The 8,462-nt window shown below is 35.9% G+C and overlaps 1 protein-coding gene across 22 annotated transcripts in view; it reads right to left on the reverse strand.

Moving 5' to 3' along the window:
- Window positions 1-8,462, reverse strand: part of Cyrib (CYFIP related Rac1 interactor B) — a 131,685-nt gene that overhangs the window by 59,526 nt on the left and 63,697 nt on the right. The gene's annotated exons all lie outside the window — the stretch shown is intronic.

The following is an 8,462-nucleotide window of genomic DNA, read 5'->3' on the forward strand; positions in this document are numbered from 1 at the left end:
TCAAAGGCTGCCATTCCTCTATTCACATGGTAAACTGGGCATGCAGGAGGAGTTGTTTTCACAATAGCAAACAGAACTCTCTCCCCTTACACATTTATAGATTTTCTGGTCCTATCTATATTTCTTGTCACCAAATGCTTTAAAAAAAAAAGAAAGCTTACACAGTACTAAAACTCAGAACAGATTTTTTTAAAAGCTATGTTTGAAATTGGACTAGGGGATTAGTTTTGTTCAAGCTTCACACAGGATGTCATTCATACAATACACATTTGAACATTTGTTTTAAAGTCATCTTCCCAAAAGTAAAATAAAGTAAATTATACTTTCACCAACAAAAGACACACCTAGTAATTAATCTCATAAGTAAATATCTCAAAGAATTACAAATGTGCCTAAGAAAAACTATCAATTCTCTTTTAAAGCTGTCAGTAAGTGTATTCACAAAAAGGAGAAAGTCAAAACCCAGGAAGATCAAGTGTGGGCAATTGTGCCGCCCTGTGTGGAATGTGAAGAATGTGTGTAGTCATGTGTCCTGAGTAGTCTATGACTGGGAAGATGTTCACCTAGTTACTATCAACATGGCGGTTTTAGTTTTCTGCATTGTTTTAATAAACATGATCACACTGTTTGCCTGGCATGGTGCCAAGTTTATAATCCCAGCTATTCATGGGTCTACAGCAGGAGGATCATAAGTTTAAGAACTGTCTAGGCATCTCTTTCAAAATAAAAAGAAAAAACAAAACAAAAAGGAGCTAGGAACACAGCGTAGTGGTGGAGTGGTTGCTAGCAGTGTGGGATTCTAGATTCAATCCTCAATTCTGAAAAAAGAAGGTAGACAAGAGGAGGCTATTGTTATTTGGCTATTAAAATACGGTAGGAAAATCTATCATTATCAGGAAAAGGGCATTCAGATGGCTCAGTTACTGAAGTACTTGCTATTTAAGCATGAGGACCTGAGTTCAGATCCCAACAGCCACATATAAATTTAACCTTTGCAATATGTGCCCATAATCACAACATATAGAAAGATAGTGGCAGTTAGATCCCTAAAATTTGATGGCCAGTCTGACAAGCTCCAGGACAATCAAAGATTCTCAAAGGTAAGGTAGAGAGTGATAAAAGACATTCAACAGCAACCTCTAGCTTAAACATAGAGATGATCAACACACCACACACACACACACACACACACACACACACACACGAAAAACGAAAGTGTAGTCATATGATACTAGCAAAGACAGAGATCAATGACAACAAACTTCAAAGTCCAGAATGAACACATTCATCTAAACCCAGCTGATTATCACAAGATGTCAAACCAGATACAGATGCAACTAGGTATCCACATATGAAAAGATTAACTAGAAACTTACTTCACACTATTAAGTTGCCCCAAATAGCAAGAACTTAAAAATCATGAAACTTTTCAAAGAAAGCAATGAAGTGAATCTTAGAGCCTAATGCCAGGCATATATTTCTTAGACCTTCCACTAAAAGTATCTGTTTGCTTTATAGAGACAGGATCTCAGTCACCCAAGCTGGCCTTGAACTCGCCACAAACTCCTGATCCTCCTTTTCCCACCTCTCATATGTAGCCAAAAAGCAATCTTTCTTATTTTGTAATGTTTACAATTCTTGTGAAAATGTTTTACTAGCATATATTAATTACATAATAAATGGGTTTCATTAGAACAGTTCCCAACATGTCACTTATATTTCAATCATGTTCACCCCTGCTACCCTTTTGTCCTCCTCCCTGTACTCTCTGGTCCTTTCCTCTTCCTAAACTGCTTCTATTTATGTTTTTTATTTTGGTGATCTAGTGGCACTTTATCAGTGGCTACACTAAGCAAAATGTCTCTCCCTCCCCATTAACTATTAATTGCATAAATACCACCATTTCTGTTGCTCTGACAAAACACTAAGACCAAGACAACTTGTAAAAGAAAGCATTTAATTTGACTTATGGTTTCACTGTTAAGAGGCCACAATGGTTTTGAAAAAAAAAAAAAAAGCATGGCAGCATCAACAGCTGAGAGCTCACATCTGGATCTACAACTAAGAGGCAGTGACACACTGGAAAGAATCTTTTGAACCCTCAAGCCTCCTAATCCTTCTGAAACTGTTCTACCAACTGGGAACCATGAATTCAAACCTAAATGACAGGGGTCATTCTCATTCTAACTCCAAATACCTTAAAAGATATCACTAAAAAATTTAAAAAGCCACAAACTGAGAGAATACTTAAGAAATGATGTAACTGATAAAGGGCTTGGGTCCAGAATATAAAAAGAGCTATTAAAGCTCAACTTAAATACAAATAGTTCATGTATAAAGTATACTTCAGTGAAACTGGTTTTTAGAGTAATGAAATGAAATTTAATTCTTTACAATCATTGCTGAGTTTGGGTAAATAAAATAAAACAATTTTAAACCTTTTTTTTTCCTTTTTTTTTTTTCCCCCAAAAACAGAGGCTGGTCATTCACTACAATTCTTAATACATATGTACCTAGCATGCTAACAGACCCCTAAGAGTCCATACTACATACCAAAGACAACACTGGCCAGTTGTCAACTCCACTCATACCATAGTGGAACAGGCATATCTACTTCAAAGGATCTTAACCCCAGGTACTTGTTTCTACATACTACTATATAAATACAAAGGAAAAAAGTTAACATCACCTACAATTTAATATGGAAGTCCTAACTATCAAGGAAATGATTACCAAAATGCTTTAATCCCTGATTTTGAGGTACCCACATTTCCCACTAGCAACTTACAACTAGCTCTGGCATAACTAGACTGTTTGACAATTCCAAGTGTCTAAATTCATGAACACTTGGATTTAAATGAATGAAGTAAATGAAGTTGACTATTTTACTTTTGCAAACAATGTATTAAGTGCTGTAAGACATTTACTATGTAAGACAGCACAAATTTTGAAGGTAATTAATAATCTCCATTGACTAAAGTTAACTTGTTTAGAACCAGGCATGGTAGCTCATATGTGTAATCCCAATACTTTGGGAATCTGAAAAACGAGGAATACTGTAAAGTCTGAGACCAGCCTAAGCTACACACTGAATTTCAGGCCAGCTTGGGCTACAGAGCCTCTATCTTACACACACACACACACACACACACACACACACACACACACACACAGTGTACAAACTTTACCAAAAGAACTGAAAATAGTGAACTTATTAAGTAAGAACTAGAAGAGTCCTAGTTTGTTTAAAAAACTAAAAATCAAAGAAAAATTCCAAGTATAAACTTCCTCTAGCTACATTCATTAGGTGTTCTTCTAACCACAAATCTATACTGTCACTCAAAAGGATTCAAACTGACAGCTACTGCAGTTTCATGTAATAAAATCAAAAGTCTCAAATCTTTTACTCCATGGAAGTTTCTCACATTTCACTTTAACACCCCTGAAAGACCACATGTAATGAATAAACTCCAGATTGCAAGATATCAAAGGTTTCAGTAATTATTGACCTATGCATTTACCCCAGAGGAAATTAATTAAACCTCTCTTATCAAGGTCATACGTACAGGTTGATATGTATCAAGAAAATGAATAATCGGGGCTGAACAGATGGCTCAGTTGCTAAAGGCACTTGCTACTCTTTCAGAAGACCTAGGTTTGGTTCCAGGATTCACATGACAACTCACAACTACCTGGAACTTCAGTGCCCTCTTCTGGCCTCCACATATGAGACAAGAATATGGTACACATACAAATAAAGGCAAAATATAGATGAGGCAAAACATTTACACAATAAAGTAAAAATAAATAAAATTCAAAAGAAAATGAACTCCAATCACAATGTGGACTGTTCTTATATGTAGGAACCTTTTTCTTTTTAAAAAGCAGATTTACCAAGACAATTTATTTTTATATATATATATATATATATATATACACACACACACACACACATACACATATAAATATATACACACATATATATATGTATATACACACACACACATATATGAATGAAAATTACACTTTGTAGATAACTCTTTGCCTATTTTGAGGAGGTACCAGCTGTCCGTTACATTTTTCTAAGATTTTTATACAGCTATGAAAAATAGAAATCCTATCTCCTTCCATAAGACAGGCCTGCTTTTAGTCCTTTGTACATCTGACAACATATCTCTCCAGAACAAAGCAACAAGTTCCCTATGAGAGGTCTGGGCTTCCTAATGGCAAAACCGACTGAAGTATTAGCCCAATGTTTCCAAGTATTACCTAGCACTTTTTACTCTAGAGCCCTGCCTCAAAAACTTGAAAATTAAATTAAAAACAAAAACAACAAAAAATAAATAAAAATAAAAACAAAAAACAAAACCCTCCTTTTCCTAATTTCCAAATTGGAGATGGACTCCAATGTCTCTTGCCTTGAATATAAATCCCCTAACACTAAGCCACATTCATTCTTTTGAAAAGACAATCTGAGTATTTCACTTATCCAATAAAGTGCTTTATAGTGGTCTTCCCATTGCATTTTTTCAAAACTGTGTTACTATGATTCTTGCAGGTGGCCTTACAGTCACTCCTCAGCATCTTTCCCAGTTCTCCTTTAACCATGCCCATTACTGCCACACAGAATAAATATTAAGATTCTAATATGATCTCTCGCCATATTCCCATGCACTCACTATTTATCTGCCTGGCCAATTTCCCAGGTCCTACCTTGGAAGGTAATACACACAGCAGGATGGTTCACCCTGATTTTCTAAGATTGGAAACCCACATAATGTATTAGCACGTAAGTCACTGTGCTGAAGTTGACAGAAACTAGAGTCAGATGGGAAAAAGGGACCTCACAGAAAAATTGCTTCTATTAGACAAACTGGCCTGTGGGCATGTCTGTGGGACATTTTCTCGATTAACTATTATGTGTATGTAGGGGGGTGGAAGCCCACTGTGAGTAGTGCTATCCAGTGGTAGGTGGTCCTGAGTTATATAAGAAGGAAAGCTAAACAGTACAGAAAGGAAGTCATAGCAGAGTTCTCTCACTCTAAGTCCTCACTTTGGCTTCCATCAAAGGACAATAACTTGTAAGCCAAAGAAATTCTTTTCTGCTCCAAGCATCAGTGTTTTATCAAGGGAATAGATATGAGAAGGGAGCACAACTGATTTTTTTCACTGTTACACCGATTTGTGCTCAATAACTACTTGGGTAAATTAATGGCCATTGACATACCAAAGAATTATACCATATGTCAAAGAAAAGAATTTATATCCAGCTTCTTCTGTTGTGTGAAGACATATAAGACACCTTGTGTGAAGGTACACACCTATAATACCAACACTAGGGAGGTTGAGACAAGATTTCAAATTCAAGACCAACCTAAAACTACACAATGAGGCCCTGTCTTTAAAAAGGAATGAAAGAAAATTACAATAATGTCACAGGGTTATGCATTTCCATTTTACTGTTTTAGAAATTTGTTCAGAGATCCAGTCTCATGTAACCAAGGGTGGACTTGAACTTGTAATCCTACCTCTACTTCTCAAGTGCTAGGATTACAGGTGTGATTTGGTACTCACATTTTATAATCTCAGGATTATCCTATTTCAAACTAGAAATTAAATGTCATGTTTTATGTCCATATACACTGTTTTTTAAAATCACATATAAGCACTACAATTTTACAATGAAAAGAATCTCTAAGTTAAAAAAAACCTACAGATGTATACTTCAAGGGATTAAAGCAGATATCAATAGTAGGGCATATGCAGAGAAGCTTGTGTAAGGCTCTGGTTTTAATCTCAATCAGGGAAAGAAGAAAGAGTGGCAAATAACTGCTCAAGACCTAGTTAAATCTCAGATTCATTTATATGAGTGTATTCAATTCCCTATTACCCTTATAAAAAGAGAGAGGTGGCACAAGTAGTCCCAACTAATAATGTCATAATTCTTTTCCTTAGCAAATAATATCCAAAAATGTTTATTCTGACCTACAATTCAGTATCATCTAAATTATCTGAAAGCATGCCAACTGATGACTGGAAGAAGTGTCCCAGACACTATCAGTCCAAGATTTAACATGTGCCACATGATGCACTAGCAAAGTACACTAAGTAGAAATTACTGCAGGGGAGAAAAGAATGCAAAAAGATTTCTTGCCTAAAGAATACCATCTAAATATTTAATGTAAAATAAGGCCTCAAACGAATACCTTGAAATAAAAATGTATTTAAAGACTGTGAGTCAAAAAGGTATTCTACCTAGAAGCCACCTGAACAAATAGCCAAAGCTCTTTGAACCTTAGTTTTCTAATGTTGATCAAGAATGAATCAAAGTTAACCTATGTCTTCCAAGGTTGTCATCTAGCTAATTTACTGGGTATAAGGCAGCTGCTCAACACTGCAGCCTAGCACCTGACTCCTCATCTATCAGACAGCAGTATAAGTATTTATCTAACAAGACTGTTTTAAAATTAAACCATATCTTAAAGTACTACCTCGGCCTAAAGAAACCTAGTACAAGTGTTAGCTACTGGTAGCATATCAGCATGACTAGTCCAAAACCAAGTTACCACTGTACCGTTGGATTATGCCATCTTTGCTATGTGTTTAAAAAAAAAATCTTTGAATAAATTAATCTACTTTAGTAAACAGATATAGAAGAGCTCCCATAACCAAAACACTTTATGCTAACTCTGGGAAACAAACTAAACACATGAGAAATGTTCTAAAGTGACTACTGTTCATGAATACTGGCAAGATATATGTATCGACACACCCATTTGAAATAAACAAATCCAGCCTATAAATTAGACGCTAATGTTATGTCTATTCTTCTTTGCCCCCTAAAGATCTCAAAATAACTTAATAACCCAACATAGCAAATTCAAAATACTTAGTATTTTGAGATCTGCAGCTCAGAGCAAAAAATATCTTTCTCTAAAACTTTTGCCACATAGTTACAATAGTTCCAAAGTGCTGTTACAGTCTAGGATGCCCAAAATATTAACAATTCATACACTATACACCAGGCAGAAACTGCTAAGCTGTGCTATAAAAGAATAACCAAAAATAATAGACAGGATATAAAGACCAACACAAGTGTTTTCAGATAATATAGTCTTTTGCTTTCCTTAAACAGGGAAAAGAAAATTACTGGCTCTTAACAACTGAAGCATCAATACTTAGTAAGAGTGATAATCCAGGCTTTTCCCTAAGGAGACTAGGAATAATATGAAAAACCCATCACTCTGTACTTCTCCATCAATTACTGTTTACTAAGTAAAGATAAATGGTTGCTTCAAAGTCAAATAATCTTGAACATGGCACAATTCCACACACCTTATTTTTAACCTATTTTCAGAAAGCTCAGAGAAATGAATTTTTAAACTCCATTAAACATCACCTATACCATGTAAGAAATCAACTGCCTTCACTCTTTGCTGGAACAACCAAAAGCAACTTATTAACCTAGCCCCCCTTGATTAAATGGTCTCCTTCTTAGTGAAGAAAAAAGTATATATACTCTGTGCATTTACATATAACACTACAGAACCACCAAATGTAGAGCATTTTACAAAGCAAGGCTTTCCTCCAAGGCAGCCACATCACTACTGATGTTATAAGGGATTTTCTAAGTCATCCTGAAAAAAATCACTCTGGGGAAAAAAAAGAATGAGAAATCTTGCTGCTGGGGCAGGGTGAGATGGCCCAAGCATGGCTACTTTAGTTCAATCCCTGAATCCCATGGTGAAGGAAGAAAACAGAATCAACTCCAGAATCACACGCAGACTCCTCCACTTTCACACACAAACACACATCATTAATTTTTTTTTAAAAAGAGAAATCTGTAAAGTGGCTATTCAAAGCCTAAAGTGGTGGTGGTGGTGGGGAACCTCCAAACCCAAGAACAACAACAACAAAAACCTAGTTGCTCAGAAAGAAAAAAGTATTAGAAAATGCTGCTGTGGCCATTACAGGGTGGTATGGCTGCCATGATATATGGCATGTGTGCTCTGAAATGAACTGGAGTTCACCATAACGGACCATGAAAGTCACAGTGCAGAAAGTGCTGTTAGTTCATTTTATAGATGCTGATTAGGCAATTTCAGTTAAACTTTACAACAGACTATCAAATACGCTCCAACTACACTCATCCTCAGCACTAAGCTTCCATTTCTACTACTAAACACAATTAAAACATGAAAAGGATCTGTGTGTTTTTTCTTGGGGTATGCTAATCTAAAATTATGTGCACTAAGGTGCTAGGACACACAAGTGACAAGAGTTCCTTAGGCTACAGGAACATCAGTATACCAAACTATAAGACTCAAAAAACTCAAAATTGATTGGAACACATTTCTCACGCAGCAGGGTTCAAAGGTGTCAGACTTAATACACTTCAGGAGAAGAGAGAAAGTGTCAACGAATGAGAAAACTTTGCTTTATCCAGAACGGGCATTTGGTGG

Source organism: Mus musculus, chromosome 15, assembly GCF_000001635.26.
Source record: "Mus musculus strain C57BL/6J chromosome 15, GRCm38.p6 C57BL/6J".
Classification (NCBI taxonomy): domain Eukaryota; kingdom Metazoa; phylum Chordata; class Mammalia; order Rodentia; family Muridae; genus Mus; species Mus musculus.